At 42.9% G+C, this 21220-nt stretch overlaps 1 long non-coding RNA gene across 1 annotated transcript in view; it reads left to right on the forward strand.

The window, feature by feature from the left end:
- LOC142652419 (uncharacterized) overlaps positions 1 to 17921 on the forward strand; it is a 79371-nt gene extending 61450 nt beyond the window's left edge. Inside the window, exons 2-3 of the long non-coding RNA XR_012847848.1 lie at positions 10694 to 10790; positions 17699 to 17921. This is a non-coding gene — a long non-coding RNA (uncharacterized LOC142652419). The remainder of the gene's footprint in view (positions 1 to 10693; positions 10791 to 17698) is intronic.
- Positions 17922 to 21220: the final 3299 nt, after the last annotated feature.

Genomic DNA, 21220 nt, shown 5'->3' on the forward strand with positions numbered 1-21220 from the left:
AGACTATAAAATGTCAGCGAGGGAACTGGAGGACAGGTTTAGACGGAGAGGATATCCGAAACATGTTCTCAAACAGGCCTATCAAAATGCACTTGGATGCAACCGAAATGATCTTCTTAACCCCAAATCACGTTTGAAGGATGATGACACTATACGGATCATTGGTACTTACGACTCTGCTAGTAAGGAGGTTAGAGAAATCCTGCAGAGATATTGGGGAATTTTGCAAGCTGACCCTGACGTTGGTAATCTGGTAGGGGACTCTCCCTTTATAACATACAAAAGAGGGCGCAATATAAAAGATCATCTTGTGCATAGCCACATGAGCACACAAAACAAACCAAACACCTGGTTGGACAGGGGGTTCAATGGGAGTTACAGATGTGGCTCATGTAAGGCATGCGACTCGATTTTGTGCAGTAAAAATTTCAAAAGCACCAAGACTGGCAGGGTGTTTGACAATAGGTCCTATATTAACTGTAAGACCAAAGGTGTAGTTTATCTGATCACATGTGGCTGCCAATTACAGTATATAGGCAAAACGAAGAGAGAATTTAGAAGGAGGATTAGGGACCACATTGGGGATATAAGGAGAAAGGATGATACTCCGGTGTCGCGGCATGTATGGGAATGCCATAATGGTGACTCCTTGTGTGATGGCAGGAAGGAGGTGAAGGGAAAGTGAGCCCTAATCTACCCACCGCCCTGTCCCTGCCTACTTGCAACGACCCGCCCTAGGCGACGAGGTACAACTGGGCGGCGGTCCCTACGCTGTCTAAGTGCACAGGAAAACAAACAGGGAACACGCAAGGGAAGGGGCAGTAGCCACGGAACGCCACGAGGAAACGGAGCGGCGAACGAACAGTCAGGACCAGGACGAAGTGAGTAACCCGAGCGGGCACGGAGACAGAAGCAAGCCAGGGGCAAAGCAAAGCAAAGCAAGTCAAGTCAAGGAGAACTGCAGCAAGGCAGAAGCACGGCAGAAGCAGGCTGGAGCAAGCAGCAGTGGGGCCAGGAATCCAAAAGAATAACAAGCAATGAGGAAGAGAAAACTGCAGGTATAAATGGACAGGGGGCGGAGCTAACTCTGACTGACCAGGCCGCGATAGGCTCTCCCACTCCTGAGCCTGCCACCCTGATTGGTGGGAGCCGGTGTCAGTCTAAGAGGTCTGGCCTCAGGTGTCGACTGATTAACCCTGGGAATCTCCACAGACGTAGTGCCTGGCAGATCCTTTACAGTACTCCCCCTTTTATGAGGGGCCACCGGACCCTTACTAAGAGGACCCGGTTTAGTGGGGAAGAGAAGGTGGAACCTCCTGACCAATACCCCAGCGTGAACATCTCGAGCAGGTACCCAAGTCCTCTCCTCCGGCCCGTATCCTCTCCAATGGACCAGGTACTGGAGGGAGCCCTGGATCATCCTACTGTCCACAATCTTGGCCACCTCGAATTCCACCCCCTCAGGGGTGAGAACGGGAACAGGAGGTTTCCTAGAGGGGGACCAGGACGGGGAGCAGCGTTTAAGGAGGGAAGCATGAAAGACGTCGTGTATGCGGAAGGATGGGGGCAGCTCCAGACGGAAGGATACAGGGTTGAGGACTTCAATGACCTTATAAGGCCCAATAAATCGGGGAGCAAACTTCCTGGACGGGACCTTAAGGCGCAAGTTCCTGGACGACAACCAGACCAAATCCCCGACGACAAACCGGGGGTTAGCAGAACGTCTACTATCCGCCTGAATCTTTTGTGCGCTCTGGGACGCCTCTAGGTTCTTCTGAACCTGGGCCCAGACAGTGCACAGTTCCCGATGAACATCCTCTACCTCAGGATTATTGGAACAACCAGGGGAGACGGAGGAGAACCTTGGGTTAAACCCGAAATTACAGAAAAACGGGGAGACCCCTGACGAGTTACTGACCCGGTTATTCAGGGAAAATTCAGCAAGGGGAAGGAATGAGACCCAATCGAATTGACAGTCAGAGATGAAACACCTTAAATATTGTTCCAGGGATTGGTTGGTCCTTTCCGTTTGGCCGTTAGTTTCGGGATGGAAGGCGGAGGAGAAGGACAGATCAATCTCCAACTTTTTACAAAAGGCTCTCCAAAATAAGGAAACAAATTGTACCCCTCTGTCCGAAACGATATTGACTGGGGCCCCATGGAGACGCAGGATGTGTTTCACAAACAAAGAAGCTAACGTCTTGGCGTTAGGTAGCTTCTTAAGGGGCACAAAGTGGCACATCTTGCTGAAGCGGTCGACTACCACCCACACCACCGACTTGCCCTGAGATGGAGGCAAATCGGTGATAAAATCCATGGAGATATGGGTCCAAGGTCTCTGGGGAATGGGCAAGGGACGTAGTAGGCCCGCAGGTCGGGACCTAGGGGTTTTGGACCTAGCGCAAACCTCACAAGCGGCGACGTAAGCCCTAACATCTTTAGGCAACCCAGGCCACCAATAGTTTCTGGTAATGAGGTGTTTGGTGCCCAAGATGCCAGGATGACCAGATAGAGCGGAGTCATGGTTTTCCCTGAGTACCCTCAGCCGGTATTGCAGGGGAACAAACAGTTTGTCCCCAGGGACGTTCCCGGGAGCTGCACCCTGATCAGCCGCGATATCAGAAGCTAAATCAGAATCCGTGGCAGAGACGATTATACCAGGGGGTAAAATACAAGCGGGATCCTTCTCGGAAGGAGGATTGGCCATGAAACTACGTGACAGAGCATCAGCCTTAATATTCTTGGACCCAGCCCTATAGGTAACCAAGAAATTAAATCTGGTAAAGAATAGTGCCCACCGAGCTTGTCTAGGATTAAGCCTCCGGGCCGATTCTAGGAAAACCAGATTCTTGTGATCCGTAAGGACCGTTACCTGGTGTCTGGCCCCCTCCAGGAAGTGCCGCCACTCCTCAAAAGCCCATTTAATGGCTAGAAGTTCGCGGTTGCCAATATCATAGTTACTCTCCGTGGGCGAAAACTTCCTAGAGAAGTAAGCACAGGGGCGGAGATGGGTGAGGGAGCTGGTACCCTGGGACAAGACGGCCCCCACTCCCACCTCGGAAGCGTCAACCTCCACAATAAATGGCTCCTCTTGGTTGGGCTGAATCAGCACGGGGGCCGAGATAAAGCACTTCTTGAGAGTCTCAAAGGCCTGGACGGCCTCAGGGGGCCAATGGAGGACATCAGCACCCTTGCGGGTAAGGTCCGTAAGAGGCTTAGCGACGACCGAGAAGTTGGCAATAAATCTCCTGTAATAGTTGGCGAACCCTAAAAAACACTGTAACGCCTTAAGGGAGGCAGGTTGGACCCATTCCGCCACAGCTTGAACCTTGGCAGGGTCCATGCGGAATTCATGAGGAGTGAGGATTTGCCCTAAAAATGGTATCTCCTGTACCCCAAAGACACATTTTTCAGTCTTAGCAAACAGATTATTCTCCCGAAGGACCTGGAGCACCTTCCTGACATGCTCCACGTGAGAGGACCAGTCCTTGGAAAACACCAGTATGTCATCAAGGTACACAACAAGAAAATTACCCAGGTACTCTCTCAGGATTTCATTAATAAAATTCTGGAAGACAGCAGGGGCGTTACACAACCCAAAGGGCATGACCAGGTATTCGAAATGACCCTCGGGTGTGTTGAACGCAGTTTTCCACTCATCCCCCTCTTTGATGCGGATAAGGTTATATGCCCCCCGTAGATCGAACTTAGAAAACCATTGGGCTCCCTGAACCTGATTAAAAAGATCCGGAATCAAAGGAAGTGGGTACTGGTTCCTTACAGTGACCTTATTCAGGTTACGATAATCAATGCACGGCCTAAGACCACCATCCTTCTTCCCCACGAAGAAGAAGCCAGCACCTACAGGAGAAGTCGAGGGGCGAATGAAACCCTTGGCCAGGCATTCCTGGATATACACCCTCATGGCTTCACGTTCAGGACATGAAAGATTAAATATCCTACCTTTAGGAAGCTTGGCACCAGGCACCAAATCGATAGCGCAATCGTAATCTCTATGGGGGGGCAACACCTCGGAGGCCTCCTTAGAAAACACATCGGCGAAGTCCTGAACGAACTCAGGAAGCGTGTTTACCTCCTCCCGGGGAGAAATAGAGTTAACAGAAAGACATGACATAAGACATTCATTACCCCATTTGGTGAGATCCCCAGTATTCCAATCAAACGTGGGATTATGCAACTGCAACCAGGGAAGGCCTAAAACCAGATCAGACGATAATCCCTGCATTACCAGTACAGAGCACTGCTCCAAATGCATGGAGCCAACCAGGAGTTCAAAAACAGGAGTATGCTGAGTAAAATAACCATTAGCAAGGGGAGTAGAGTCGATTCCTACTACAGGGATAGGATAAGGTAAATCAATACAAGGCATCTTTAGAGACATAGCAAATTCCACAGACATGATATTAGCAGATGAGCCAGAATCCACGAAAGCACTGCCCGTGGCAGACCGGCCAGCAAACGAGACCTGAAAGGGAAGCAAAATTTTATTGCGTTTCACATTAACGGGAAATACCTGTGCGCCCAAGTGACCTCCCCGATGATCACTTAGGCGCGGAAGTTTTCCGGCTTCTTATTCTTGCGCCTGGGACAGGTGTTCAGTAGATGCTTGTCGTCCCCACAGTAGAAGCAGAGACCGTTCATTCTGCGAAACTCCCTACGTTGTCGAGGGGACATGGAGGCCCCGAGTTGCATAGGTACCTCCGAGTCCTCCGTGGAGGGGCGAGGAGGCGGGACCTCGGGGGGGATCGCAGAAAAGTCAGAGGGGAGCACACTGAAGCGTTCTAGCTGACGTTCCCTGAGACGTCGGTCAAGTCGTACTGCTAGGGCCATAACCTGGTCAAGAGAGTCAGACGAGGGGTAGCTAACCAGCAGATCCTTCAGGGCGTCAGATAATCCTAACCTAAACTGGCACCTTAGGGCCGGATCGTTCCACTGAGAAGCTACGCACCACTTCCTAAAATCAGAACAGTATTCCTCAACCGGTCTCCTACCCTGACGTAAGGTCACCAACTGACTCTCGGCTAAAGCAGTCCTGTCAGTCTCGTCGTAAATGAGTCCGAGGGCAGAGAAAAAACGATCAACAGAGGAAAGTTCAGGGGCGTCAGGAGCCAAGGAGAAGGCCCACTCTTGGGGCCCTTCCTGGAGTCGGGATATGATGATACCCACCCGCTGGTTCTCGGAACCTGAGGAGTGGGGCTTAAGGCGGAAATATAGTCTGCAACTCTCCCGGAAGGAGAGAAACGTCTTACGGTCCCCTGAAAACCGGTCAGGTAACTTGAGGTCGGGTTCTAGAGGTGAGGTGGTGCGCCCAACCCTTTGGGCCAGGGCCTGGACCTGTAGGGAGAGGCCCTGCATCTGCTGGGTCAGGGTCTCAAGGGGGTCCATGATAGCGACAGCGTAGGAGAAATGGTAGACTAGGTAAGGGCTTGTTATTCTGTGATGGCAGGAAGGAGGTGAAGGGAAAGTGAGCCCTAATCTACCCACCGCCCTGTCCCTGCCTACTTGCAACGACCCGCCCTAGGCGACGAGGTACAACTGGGCGGCGGTCCCTACGCTGTCTAAGTGCACAGGAAAACAAACAGGGAACACGCAAGGGAAGGGGCAGTAGCCACGGAACGCCACGAGGAAACGGAGCGGCGAACGAACAGTCAGGACCAGGACGAAGTGAGTAACCCGAGCGGGCACGGAGACAGAAGCAAGCCAGGGGCAAAGCAAAGCAAAGCAAGTCAAGTCAAGGAGAACTGCAGCAAGGCAGAAGCACGGCAGAAGCAGGCTGGAGCAAGCAGCAGTGGGGCCAGGAATCCAAAAGAATAACAAGCAATGAGGAAGAGAAAACTGCAGGTATAAATGGACAGGGGGCGGAGCTAACTCTGACTGACCAGGCCGCGATAGGCTCTCCCACTCCTGAGCCTGCCACCCTGATTGGTGGGAGCCGGTGTCAGTCTAAGAGGTCTGGCCTCAGGTGTCGACTGATTAACCCTGGGAATCTCCACAGACGTAGTGCCTGGCAGATCCTTTACACCTTGACATTGAAATTTCAAGGGATTGAACACGTTAAACCTTTGGCGAGAGGTGGTGATCATGATAAGAAGATCTTACAAAAAGAAGCGCAGTGGATCTTTCGTATGCAAACTATGAGTCCCGCCGGTTTAAATGAAAAGATCTCATATGCATGCTTTCTGTGAGCATAACATCAAAGAAATCTATTTCTTTTGTTTACTTTTTCCCCCCATGTGGGTGGTGGTATATGTGGCACAACTATGTACCTGACCTCCCCTAACAATATCATCTGTGTGTTTTCACATTAAACTACTGTTGACCCCTGTTCACACTGTTAGAGGACCCATATGCGGTTTTCTCTCTAACTGATTCATTGAATATGTGATATTACGTTTAACTAAATTTGGGGCGTCTGTGTACAGCCAAAACTGTGTCTAGTTTAATGAACGACCCTAAACTGTACCTACTACGTTCCGACAGTATTACACTCTGTGTTAGTTATGATGATCAAATAAGGGCAAGAATTCCATCCTTGATCGGAGTGTGTATCATTATGAGGTTTTTCCGATAAGAGTTTTGAGGATGGTCTGTGGATCATCATGATACTACAAATCTTCGGCATCTCTGCCTATTACATGTCTGTCCCGTAATCTGTGTTTATCCGCTTCAGGTCTCCAGGGTTACGAAGGACGCTTTATCGTCACACTTCAGCCTGATTGGCTGGGCTGTTTGGGGGCTCGCCACAGTCCGGATACGTCACTGCTGGGACGTGTCTTTGTCTGATTGGTGGTGGGCTGACAGCCTCGTCAGTGCAGGGGGAGGGCTCTAGCCCTTCATATGCTCCCAGTCTCGCCGGCTCGTGTGCGGCCATTTGTATTAGAGTCGTGCACGAGCCGGGAGAAATAAATGTTAGCACGAAATTGTGCTTAACCGGCATCAACTTTAACAATCCCTGATGATGTGTCACACCTACCAGTGACATTGAAACGCGTAGGGTTGTCCTAATTAATGCAGCGGTGGTTCGGAGAATTGTCCAAGATTAGTCCGTCAACAGGACTAACTCTTCTCTCTGACCACCTGTTGTGAGCCCGGTGGGCTGGAATTATTTTCTCTCAGCAAGTTGCTGTCAGGGCTGTATACTATAAGAGGAGAGTCTCACCACCTCCTATCCCTGACTACCTTGTCTGAGCCTGAATATATGTCACTATGGGCTATATGAGCCATATTTTATAATATATTAATAAAATTCAATTTTAATCGTTCTAATCAGGCAGTCAATCTATCTATTCAGTGAACGACATTTACATTACCATTAAGTGGATTCATTATCAAAGTAGAGGTGAAATTTACAAATGTCATATTTTTTTGCAGAAATAAATTTTTAATAAAATTTTTTTTATAACACAGAAGGTTTTACCAGAGAAATGCAACCCAATATTTGTTGCCCAGTTTCTGCAGTTTTAGGAAACATCCCACATGTGGCCCTAGTGTGCTAATGGACTGAAGCACAGGCTACAGAAGCAAAGGAGTACCTAGTGGATTTTGGGGCCTGATTTTTGTTAGAATATATTTTAGGCACCATGTCAGGTTTGAAGGGTTCTTGCGGTGCCAAAACAGTGAAAATCCCCCAAAAGTGACCCCATCTGGGAAACTACACACCTCAAGGAAATTATCTAGGGGTATAGTGAGCATTTTGACCGCATAGGTTTTTTACAGAAATTATTGGAAGCGTTATAAATTACGTTAACTTTATTCTGCGGGTCAGTACGATTCCGGCGATACCTAATTTATAGCACTTTTTTATGTTTTACAACTTTTTGCACAATAAAATTACTTTTGTAAAAAGAATGTCTTTTTTCTGTCGCCAAGTTGTGAGAATCATAACTTTTTAATTTTTTTGTCGACGGAGCTGTATGAGGGCTTCCTTTTTGCGGGACGAGCTATAGTTTTTATAGGTACCATTTTTGGATACGTGCGACTTTTTGATCACTTTTTATTCTAATATTTGTAGGGCAAAGTGACCAAAAAACAGAAACTCTGGTAACGTTTTTTACGGGGTTTTTTTTACGCTGTTCACCGCGTGCAATAAATATTATAATATTTTGATACCTCAGGTCGTTACGGTCGCGGTGATACCAAATATGTATGGTTTATTATTATTTTTCAATAATAAAGGACTTGATAAAATAACTTTTTTTTTTTGCACTTTTTTTTACACTTTTTTATACTTTTTTTACACTTTTTCTCAAGTCCCACTAGGGGACTTGAAGTTCCAACGGTCAGATATTTTTTTTTCTAATACATTGCACTAAATCGGCTTCCGTAATGGCAGAGCAGGAGACCATTGTGTCTCATGTTGCCATAGCAGCAGTCGCCAGTCCTGATTGCCTGTCAGGGCTGGCGATCTGCTAGTAACCGCTACGATGCAGCAATCGCTTTCGATTACTGCATCGAAGGGGTTAATGGCAGGGATCGGAGCTAGCTCCGGTTCCTGCCGTTACTGGTGGATGTCAGCTGTAACATACAGCTGACTTTCACCGCTGATGACGCCGGATCAGCTCCTGAGCCGGCGCCATTTTGCCGGCGGCTACGGAAGCCGATCAGGCTCCGCCGCCGGGCGGATCTTGACCGGCTTCGGTGCTAGGCAGACCGGGAGGCCAGTATTAGGCCTTCGGTGGCCATTGCAGCCACTGGAACCCCGGCAATTTCATTGCTGGGGTTCTGATGAGGTGCAAACACCTTAAGTGCAGCGATCGCGTTTGAGCGCTGCACTTAAGGGGTTAATGGCGGGGATCGAAGCTAATTTCGGTCCCCGCCATTACAGCCGGATGTCAGCTGTCAGATACAGCTGAGATCCGGCGATGATGGCACCGGCTCAGCTTCTGAGCCGGTGCCAAACATTTGTCGTAAGTATACGACATTTTGCGGGAAGCACTGGCTTTCCATGACGTATACTTACGACAAATGTCGGGAAGGGGTTAAACCATTCATCTTGCAACCTCCTAACTTATTGCTCCTCATGGGAAAAAAGGCTGGGGAAAACCTTAGAGGAATCTCAATGAAATGGCTAAATGGTTTTTATTTTGCCACAAATCACTTATTGCCAATAAGGCATAAGAAACCTCCTTAAAAATGATCTCACGGTCATATACATCATTGTTGATACCCAGAGTTTTCGGAAACATGTTGGAGGTGGGGTGTAGAGGGGAAAGCACCTTTAAACAGATTTTGGACAGAGGTTCTCACTTTCATCACTCAAATCTCAGGCATCTCTATGCCAAATACACCTGAAGCCCTCCTCCTCTTTATGATTCCAACGGGCTTTCTTAAATAGTAAAAACCATTCGCAAGCTACCACCTCCAAGTGGCAAAGTACGTCCTTCCTCGCCAGGACTTCCCCTATCCCCAGACTAATTGTTTGCTGGAATATCCCTCTTAACTTAAATGGAGTAATTAATAGCCACAATCCTAGCAGCCTTAGACCGATACTCAAACATCTAGAGAGATTGGATGGAATTTCAATATTCGAACTCATATCGCACTACTCCAAATTAAACCAAATACAGACTACCTCCAGTAGACTTCTTCTCGGGGGCTCCCCTGACTCACACGGCTGCCTTAAATTTTTGGCCTGCTCTTCTTCTCTGATATGTACTTATAATGTATCAAATTTTCCGAGAATATTGATGCTGTAACTCATTGAATTACACATTCCTCCTTCCATCCTTTTCTATATATGTTTTGTTTGCATAAAGCAAATTGCGCTGTTGTGTTATTTATTTTTATGTTCTTATATTTGTAAAACTTCAATAAAACTTTTATTCGAAAAAAAGAAATTGATAGTCAATTGATAGTTACTTTTTTATGCGCGTATCTCTGATTTACTAACACATAGAATTTGTTATTTTTTAGGTTCAAATTCTCTTAAAACATATCTTCGGTGCTTTTTAGTCTTCTCTTAATTGGATCTAATTTTAATAAGACTTTTATTATACAGTTATATCATTTTTTTTTTATAATTGGTGAGTTATGTCACTAGAAAATTGTGGGGAGTAGAAGAATTTACTCTCAAAAATATTTCCTGGGCTTTGTGACCTGTACAAAACAATCACTGTACAGTAGGGGATATATTATCTTCTCATCTCGGGTTACACCCTAAAATGGCCTAAGTCCCACAGCAATTTGCTCCCATTCCCTGCCCTTTTCTAGGACGTTTTTGCAAGATGTCTAAGCTTAGTTTTTATATACTATGAAGTGAGTTTAGAATAAATGCACACTTATACTAAAAGCGTAATAAACACATGACATAAAAACACATTTGAAGGACTGGATTTTATGTGTTACATGTATTGCGTGCAAAGAAGTAGACTTTTATGAACTGAAAACATTACTGAAATGATCTCTAAATAAAGTACACATTCTCAAATGCATCCCCAAAAGCCAAGAATTAGGGTTGTAATCCCAAGTATCCGATTATGAAGCCGGTAAATGGAGAAAAATGTAATTTTAGAGGGGGCAATACAAAAGTGTAAAAGGTGTAATAGAGATGAATTTGACTTGAAAAGGAAGGAGAAAGAAAAACACTGGTTTTGATTTTATTATCCTGACCACAGAATAAGTGAGCTGCTTAACCTGAGAAACTTACCGCCTTGTTCATATCTGTCTATTTCAGCATACCATTAAGACCTGTCAGCAACGCCAACATTAAATCATTCCCCCCTAGAGAAGAATGTGGGGTGCTGATTGAGCTATGGAAACCAGAGAGAAAGGTAAAAAAAATATATATATATATATCAAGTGTGAGAAAAGTAAACCTGTTTATAAGTTCTAACATTAAATTACAAGGTGGAAGAGAAAATGCATACGACACAGTGGTCAGTTAACACGATCCTTTAGTGTGATGGTAACAAGTGGACCCTAACCACAAAATCTTTATCCTCCTTTTTCATGTGTGGTTTAAGAACACAGTAAAGAATATATTTTATTACTTATCCTGCTGACTAGGAGTTGACAATATATTAACCTTGACCATTTAATACTGGATTTTCCTTTACCACAGTATTAGTATAACATTTACAATATATCATAAAATACATGGATTTCTATAATCAAATACATTTGCTTTATGTTAGGCTCTGTCCACATTAGCAGTGTTCCCTTTTCCTCAGGGGTTCCAGTATTTTCTATGTCAAGCATAACGAAATCTGCAACAGTATTCTTGCCTTCCAAAATAGCAGAACCCCTAAAGGATGAGTCAATGGGATCCTTCAGAACTATTGGGATGCTTTTGAAAATGTCATAGCTGTTATGGCTCAGAATGCATGACATTAGTGTGAATAGAGACTATGAGTGTGTTCACATTACATTTTACCACTGGGAAAGCTCTCCATGAATATGCCGAACATATCCATAGGGCTGCATTGACCCGCAAACACCAACAAAGTGTTCTATTGGTATTAGCTTGGCTGTTATGCGTCGACATATTATTTTTTTTACGCAGTAGGGAATAGCGTAGTGGACTATGCTATCCTTTTTTTTTTTTTAGAATGGGGTCCTATGAATGACATATGCCATAGTATGCCTATACAGTGGCACACGTCTGAGGCTTTTGTCGGAGGTAGAAAAAACTCCCGAAATATATGTCCGATGGAACCTTCAAACACAATGTGAATAGACCCCTACTGGTTGTTAGGAATCGTCCATCCTTTTAAGATTACATTGACTACTAGTCTAGCTTCTAGGCGGTTCTGGTTTTAGTTGTTCAGCCTATCTCTTTTCTCTGTCTTGCTTCCTATCAGTTGTAAGGGTGGAGTACTTAAACCTGGGTTGCTTCTATGTTCTTTACTTGTGAATTTCCTTGCTGCATGTGTTTAAATTAAGCTTCTGACTAAACCCTGTACCTTTGATTATTTGGACTCTCTGTTTAACCTCTGGCTGTCTTGTTACCTGTTCTGGTATTGCCTGCATTGCACCTCTTATCCAACACAGAACTCTGTTAAAACAACCTGGGTATCTATGCAGCAAAAACCATCCTGCCCTGCGGTGGGCTCTGGCGAAAACCATAGAGTAGCCTTAGACACTGTTGATCAGAGTTGTGACGTATTTGGGGTTGCGGATTTATTTGCACGCTCAGTCCCGACAGTCTCCAGCAGCCTTTGGGGAATTGCTCGACCAGTGATTCCATAAAACTGGTTAATTTATGCCCCGCAACAACTTAATAAAACAAAGAGTTGCTTTTTCTTATTTGCAAGACTTTACCTCGAGTATAGCAGCCTATTGATCTGTTCTGTATCCTATTATTAATATGACATTATTTACATATTACTGACATCCTTTTCAGATATATACATAGAATGTGTTACCTCACTTCAGTACCTATACCTATTAACCGCTTCCCGACCGCCCACTGTATATTCACGTCGGCATTTGCTGGGCTCTGTGCAGTGCCGACGTGAATTCACGGTGGGTGTTAAAAGCGTGATCCGGGTGTCTCAGAGTAGCACTGACACCCGGATCGCGCTGTTAACCCCTGCCTCTGGTCCCGGAGACAAGACCGGGACCTAATTGGTTCAGGTCCCGGTCATGTGATCGCAGGGAAAGCTTGATGTAGCAACGAACTGGAAAGTTTGTTACTACAACAAATTGGAAAATTTGTTGCTACAACAAACTTTCCCGGGGTCCGATTGCGGGTGCTGCAGTCGGTTATAAGGCAGAACCGGAGCCATACAACGGCCCCCGGGTCTGCCATGCACAGCAGCCTATGAGAACTAGCCGGAGGCCGGTCCTCATAAGCTTCCTGTCAGTGTGACTCTCAGCGTCACACTGACAGTTTATAATACGTTACACTACCTAGGTAGTGTAATGTATTATAGCAGCGATCAGTGCTGCCAGTCTTCAAGTAAAACAAGTAAAAAGTTAAAAATAAAGTAATACAAATGTTTTATAAAAGTGTAAAAACAAGTTATAAAAGTTACAAAAACAAAAAATGCTTTTTTTTCCTATAATAAGTCTTTTATTATAGGAAAAAAATGAAAATGTTAAAAAAAACTACACATATTTGGTATCACCGCGTTCGTAACGACCCAAACTATAAAACTATAATATTATTTTTCCCGCACGGTGAACAGCGCAAAAAAAATAATTCAAAAACAATGTCAGAATCACAATTTTTTTGGTCATCAACCCTCCAAATATATAGAATAAAAAGTGATCAAAAAGTCGCATGTACCCTAAAATAGTACCAATAAAAACGACAACCCGTCCCGCAAAAAACAAGCCCTTACACAGCTTTTTTGACTGAAAAATAAAAAAGTTATGGCTCTCAGAATATGGTGACACAAAAAATTAATAATTTTATCGAAAAGTGATTTTATTGCGCAAATGCCACAAAACATAAAAAAACTATATACATCTGGTATCGCCGTAATCGTATCGACCCGCAGAATAAAGTAAAATGTCATTTATAGCGCACGGTGAAAAGTGTAAAAAAAAAAAGACAAAAAACATTGTCAGAATTTGTTTTTTTGTCACTTTGCTTGCCAAAAAAAATCTAATAAAAAGTGATAAAAAAAATCACATGTACCCTAAAATGGTACCAATGGAAACTACAGATTGTCCCGCAACAAATAAGTCCCGCACGGCTCTGGTGAAGAAAAAATAAAAAAAGTTCTGGCTCTCAGAATATAGCGACAGAAATTGTGCAGTGTCCAAAAGCTGATAAGATCGGGCGCCATTTATCAGTGCGACATTGGCCACATATCTGCGGATTATTATTTATTTACCGAATTATTATACCCTCTTATTATGTCCTGATGTACTCTGCCCAATTTACACATACCCCCACATCATAAACTGAAATACCAGCAAAACCCCAAACAGAACAGTTACCAAGCAAAATCTGCGCTCCAAAAGCCAAATGGCGCTCCCTCCCTTCTGAGCCCCACAGCGTGCCCAAACACCAGCTTACGTCCACATATATGATATTTTATATCCGGGAGAACCCCCTCAACATTGTATGAGGTATTTGTCTTCAGTGGCACAAACTGGGCACAACATATTGTGCGTTAAAATGGCATACAGTGGAAAATTGTAATTTTCACTTTGCACCATCCGCTGCGCATTAACGCCTTTGCGCACCACGACTTAATAGGATGTCGTGGTGCGGGGGGGTTATATATGGTGCGGGCTCATGCGCTGCAGGTGTTCGCTGTGTATTACAGCTGACACCAGGGACTAATGGACATGAACAGCGATCGCACTGTTACAGGAGCCTGTAAAAATGATATTATACTGCAATACATTAGTACTGCAGTGTATTGTACCAGCGACCTAATGATCGCTCGTTCCAATCCCCTAAAGGGACTTTTGGGAGGTTTCCACTGTTTTGGTACCTCAGGGGCTTTGCAAATGTGACATGACACCCGAAAACTATTCCAGCTAAATTTGAGCTCCAAAAGCCAAATATTGTTCCTTCCCTTCTGAGTCTTGCCGTGGGTCCAAACAGCAGTTTATTACCACATATGGCGTATTGCTGTAATCAGGACAAATTGCTTTACAAATTTTGGGGTGATTTTACTCCTTTATTGATTGTAAAAATTAAACATTTCTATGTTTTTTCATTTTCACGGCCTAATTCCACTAAATTCAGCAAAAACACTGTGGGGTCAAAATTCTAACTATATCCCTAGAAAAATTCCTTGAGGGGTGTAGTCTACAAAATGGGGTCACTTTTGAGGGGTTTCCACCGTTTTGCTCCCTCCAGGGCGTTGCAAACGCGACATGGCACTGAAAACCAATCCAGCACAATCTGCGCTTAAAAATCCAAATGGCGCTCCCTCCCTTCTGAGCTCTGCCGTGGGTCCAAACAGCAGTTTAGTACCACATATGGGGTATTGCTGTAATCGGGAGAAGTAGCTTTACAAGTTTTGGGGTGCTTTTTATTCTTTATTCCTTGCAAATATCTTTTTTTTAAATAAAAAAGTAGATTTTCACTTTCACAGGAAAACTCCAATAAATATAGCAGAAGACCTGTGGGGTCAAGATGCTAACTATACCACTAGAAAAATTCCTTGAGGGGTGTAGTTTCCAAAACTGTGTCACTTTTGGGGGATTTCCACTGTTTTGGCACTACATGACCTCTTCAAACCCGACATGGTGCCTAAAATATATTCTAAAAAAAGGAGGCCACAAAATCCACTAGGTGCTCCTTTGCTTCTGAGGCCGGTATTTCAGTCCATTTTCACACTAGGGCCACATGTGGGATATTTCTAAAAACTGCAGAATCTGGGCAATAAATATTGTGTTGCGTTTCTCTGGTAAAACCATCTGTGTTACAGAAAAAAATGTATTACAAATGAATTGCAGCAAAAAAAATTAAATTTGTCAATTTTCCCTCTACATTGCTTTAATTCCTGTGAAATGCCTAAAGGGTTAAGAAACTTTCTGAATGCTGTTTTGAATACTTTGAGGGGTGCAGTTTTTAATATGGGGTGATTTATGGGGTCTGTCTAGTACATAAGGCCCTCAAAGCCGCTTTAGAACTGAACTGGTCCCTGTAAAAATCACCTTTTGAAATTTTCTTGAAAATGTGAGAAATTGCTGGTAAAGTACTAAGCCTTGTAACGTCCTAGAAAAATAAAATAATGTTAAAAAAACTATGCAAATATAAAGTAGACATATGGAATATGTGAAATAGTAACTACAGTATTTTGTGTGGTATTACTATCTGTTTTACAAGCAGATACATTTAAAATTAGAAAAATCATAATTTTTGCAAATTTTCTCTAAATTTTGGTGTTTTTCACAAATAAGCAATGAATTTATTGACCAAATTTTTCCACTAATATAAAGTACAATATGTCACGAGAGAACAATCTCAGAATCGCTTGGATAGGCAAAAGCATTCCGGAGTTATTACCACATAAAGTAACACATGTCAGATTTGAAAAAATGGGGCTGGTCCTGAAGGCCAAAATGAGCTCGGTCTTGAAAGGGTTAATATTATCCAATGTGGCTCGTAATATAATTTTCTATTTTCAGGCAAATATGTATACAAACATAATGGGCTTAATCTCCTAGTTTTCCAATTACCCTTTGTTCTGTGGGAGAACACTGGATTACCTAAATTGTATCACCAATGATACAGAGAAAACTTTCTGATGATCAAGATACGCTCCACAACTTATTCATTGCAATGGATTATTGTAAGCAAGGGCTGAGTCATGGATGACAGAGCAAACCTAAAAACTGACTAAAATGTCAATTATGGAAGAAAAAAACAACAACCTTTAACCCATTAAAAACCACACAAAAAATGGCTACTATAACACTAACTAGTCTTTTAAGAATCTGAACCAGTTTTAAATTAAATGCATATATTCTACTTCTTTGGGTATTATTATCATTCATTATTTATATGGATATGCATCCAACTGTGTTTTCTGCTCTAGTAAAATCGAGTAAAATATAATTTCTCTAGTACATACACTAGTTACAGAATATCTGTCATTTTTTTCTCCGTTTTAATCAATGTTGTATTATAAAATATTCTCATTGGGAGAATAAATAAAATTCTGTCATTTACTTTTTTAGTGTCCTGTATTGAATGAGCCTAAAGGGTTCATCAATCACTGTACAAGTCTAAAGGCTGGAGCTTCAGTAATATCTTTGACCAATCACAATCACTGTTGCACATCAGTGATTGTAAGGTCACATTTGCCCACGCCAATCCGCTATCCGCTTGTAGTGCGAGATGCTAAATTAAGTATTCTAAAGGGTGGAACATCTTATTGAATATTTATTAGGGTCCATGATAATTGATAGATACCTTTTAATCTTTTAGATGAATGTTTTTGACTAGTACAAAAACTGAATACCAAGTGAATGCCCACGAAAACATGTGGGGAAGAAGAAACAAACTCCATGCACAATGGGCCCTGGTTACAGATAAAATGATGCCCCCCTCCCAAAGCTATGTGAGTCACTGTAATAATTAGTAAATAACCCCCTTACTGCCCACATCTACATTTTATTTGTAGCCAATCACTAGTTTTTGACTTTATCACTAGCATTTTTTTGTCTGGTGAGTCATCTGATATACAGAAAAAAATTCTTCTAACAAGCTTCATGTGACCCCTAGGAAAACAAGATTTATATTTCAATTATAAGACTGTATAGCGCCCATGCAACCATGCTTTAAAGATTAAGTTCCTTATAGGTTACACACACATTAAATAGTAAACCAGGATTATTTAAGTAAAACTCTTCTTAGTGTTGGTGTTGATTTACAAGTGCTTTTCAACGTCGGAAAACAAGTTTCTGTAACCTTGCTATGATTGCCAAATCCAGCATGTGAAAATTACATTCTAGGTTATTAGATGTCTTAGAGCTGCCTGTTTTGGCACTGGAAAGTATTCCGCATCCAGCAAGAAGCTTGTTTGAAATTCAGTGGCACATCTGAAAGGGGCAGATGTCATTTATTAGATTTTCCAATTAATATTCCAGAGGAAGACTGTGTTAGTGCCAACAGGGATTCTCAAATCATGGCTGGCTTTGAGGAATTCTTAATGTTAGGGTGGCAAGTTCTTCCGCTCTTTACTGCAGTAATGAACCAAAGCGAAGTTTTAGAACGGCGCATAAGCTCATATTCCCACTTATAGCTCCTTTGAATTTTTTACAGACTTATTCCTGCAAGTGTTAGAAAAGACGCACATGGTTAGACCGGCTTCAGGAAATTGGAAAAGTCTTTGCAGCCTACATACTTCATGAGCCTGGCACCAAGTGGTTTCTTGAACATATTCGAATTCTGTGATTCACAAGTATTTGGGCAAATGTATGAAAAAGTGAAGCTTTTATATGTTTGACTGGCAAAATTGTACCCACAAAAATTTTTACATCTTGGATTGAATGGGAAAAACGAGATTAAAAAAAGATAGTTAAACTAAATATCTTTAATATTATATTACATGAATTACTTTTCAATTTTTGTTTTATGTTTAGTTCCACTGTGATTTGATACTGATCGTGTCTTTAACAAGTTAGTGACCGGCCCATCGTGTTTCTACGTCGGTCACTAACGGGCCTTATTCCGATGCCATAGATTTTTTACGTCGCGGCATCGGAATAAGTAAACAGAGCAGGGAACTGTCAGATCTCCCTGCTCTCAGCTGCTAGAGGCAGCTGAGGGCTGGGAGCGTCCCTGCGCTGCCGTGTGAGATCGATATTAGTATCGATCTCACCCGTTTAACCCCTCAGATGCGGTGCACAATAGCGAGCACCGCATCTGAGTGGTTTTGGAGAGAGGGAGGGAGCTCCCTCTCTCCCCCACCGACACCCGGCGATACGATCGCCGAGTGTCTGTGTCTCTAATGGCAGCCGGGGGTCTAATAAAGGCCCCCAGGTCTGCCTGTAATGAATGCCTGCTAGATCATGCCGCAGGCATGACCTAGCAGATGCCTGTCCGTGTTAAACGGCCAGGCAGTAATACACTGCAATACAAAAGTATTGCAGTGTATTATAAATGCGATCACAGAATCGCATATTATAGTCCCCTAGTGGGACTAGTAAAAAAGTGAAAAAAAAGTTTAATAAAGTTAATTTAAAAAAAATGTGAAAAAAAATGAAAAACCCAGCTTTTCCCCTTACAAACTGCTTTACTATTAAAAAAACAAAATAAAGTTAAAAAGTTACACATATTTGGTATCGCCGCGTCCGTAACGACCCCGACTATAAATCTATTACATTATTTAACCCGCACGGTGAACGCCGTAAAAAAAATAATAAAAAACTATGGAAAAATTGCTGTTTTCTGTGAATACTGACTTTAAAAAAATTTAATAAGAAAGTGATCAAAAAGTCGCATCTACTCCAAAATGGCACCAATAAAAACTACAAGTCGCCCCGCAAAAAAAAAGGTCTCATACAACCGCATCGGCGAAAAAATAAAAACGTTACGGCTCTTCAAATATGGAGACACAAAAACAAATAATTTTGAAAAAAAAGCGTTTTTACTGTGTAAAAGTAGTAAAACATACAAAAACTATACAAATTTGGTATCGTTGCAATCGTAACAACCCGCTGAATAAAGTTATTGTGTTATTTATATCACACGGTAAACGGCGTAGATTTAGGACGCAAAAAAGAGTGGCGAAATTTCAGATTTTTTTCTATTCCCCCCCAAAAAAAAGTTAATAAAAGTTAATCAATAAATAATATGTACCTCAAAATGGTGCTATTAAAAAATACAACTTGTCCCGCAAAAAACAAGACCTTATACAGCTATGTCGACGCAAAAATAAGAAGGTTATAGCTCTTGGAATGCGACGATTGAAAAACGTAAAAAATAGCCTGGTCATTAAGGTCCAAAATAGGCTGGTCATTAAGGGGTTAAAGGGAATGTCTCTTGTATTTAATTTTAGTTTCAGTAGAGCATTGACTAAGGTATTGGAGTTTTGGCAACTACTGCTGTCACTTCAGAGGCATGCAGCAGCGCTTGTTATTTCTAACAGCCATGGACCAATATAGATGTAAAATCCCCAGAAACAAGCAATTGTTGGCACATTAATAAGAAAAGTGAGGTAAGATGAAGATGGTAAATTCTTACAGGCAAGAGTCTTCTCCTTATGTCTCATTATTTGTTTTCATTACTTGTAATTTTACTTGTTTGTTTCTTCCCCAATTGTGGAGCACCGTGGAATATGTTGGCACTATAAATAAATATTATTAGTATTAGTTTATTAGATATGTTAATTGAGCCCAGAGGGCTTACATTTTAATCAATATAATCCTTAAACCCAGTGTTTCACTTGAGATTTTGTGAGCTGCAGTACCAGGCACAGCCACAAGCAAATTTATGGTGCTGTGCCTTGGTAGATAAAGAAGGGAACACGACCCTCCACCAAACGCCATGACCGCTTCATGCTGCTGTGGGCGGGCCATCAATATAAGAGTCGAGGACAACCCCTTTAAAGAAGTCTTCTTTGAATCATATAATCAAATAAAGGATGTTAATGAATACACAAATGCAACATTCCATCCACTTAGAGTGTTAGGGTAGGAATTCTATACATGCTAATGCAAATTACCTATTTTAGGACCAAAGTGTTGACTACTGACTACCAATTCTGATCCATCAAACTGGATACCAGACACTGGTCTTTAAAGTGTAGCAAAACGTTTGACAAACTTCTGACATGTCATAGTGACATGTCAGAAGTTGGTATTGGTGGGGGTCCGAGCACTGAGACCCCCAACAATCGCTAGAATGAAGCAGCTGAAGTGCTCGTGTGAGCGCTTAGCCGCTTTGTGTCTGTTCGGCTATTTCCAGAAATAAATGTATCTGTGTACGGACTCAATAGAAAGTCTATGAGCCCGTACTCCGATACATCGGCTTTCCGGAAAAAGCCGAACAGACACTAAGCAGCTGAGTGCTCACACGAGCACTTCAGCTGCTTCATTCTAGCGATTGGTGGGGGTCTCAGTGCTCGGACCCCCACCAATCCAAACTTCTGACATGTCTCTATGACATGTCAGAAGTTTGTCAAACGTTTAGCTACACTTTAAGGGTGGAATTTGACATTTTAAAAGTAGGACAATGTACTGATATAATCGGCAGTACGTAATTTGCTCCAGTCAGGAAGGGGGGGCCGCTGCATGAGTGTTTTGTTTTTTTCTAAAAAATAATAAACAGTGACCTTATCAATAACAGAGGAAATAGGCCCCAGTTTTCATGTGGGGGGCAGGGGAGAGAATGTTAAGGGGGTAGCACTGTGCATTTCTTTTAGGGTAAGTTCACACGTAGCGTAAACTCTGCAGATTTTCGTGGATAATTTGAACAAATCTCATCCACAGGCTGTATAAAAAAAAACACATAAAAAACGTTCATAAATTGACCTGCGCTGCGTTTTTTTAATCGGCAGCATGTCAATTTATGCTGCGGGATCACTGGTTTCCTGTTGCAGGTTTTCCCCATTGAATTAATTGGGGAGGTAAAACCCGCAACAATTAGCACATGTTGCGATTTTTTTGGGCGGAAAAGTTGCGTTATCAGGGGCATCAGCACTAAAAGTGCCTAGGGCAGCACCAACTGCAAATACATCCCTAATGATACCTCACATGTCAACAACAAAATACAAACTATAGAAAGGGTATGATCGCATGTCATACTTCCTTCCATCTGTCCCCTATATCATGCTAACCTTCT

This window comes from Rhinoderma darwinii, chromosome 5 (genome assembly GCF_050947455.1).
Source record: "Rhinoderma darwinii isolate aRhiDar2 chromosome 5, aRhiDar2.hap1, whole genome shotgun sequence".
Taxonomy (NCBI): Eukaryota; Metazoa; Chordata; class Amphibia; order Anura; family Rhinodermatidae; genus Rhinoderma; species Rhinoderma darwinii.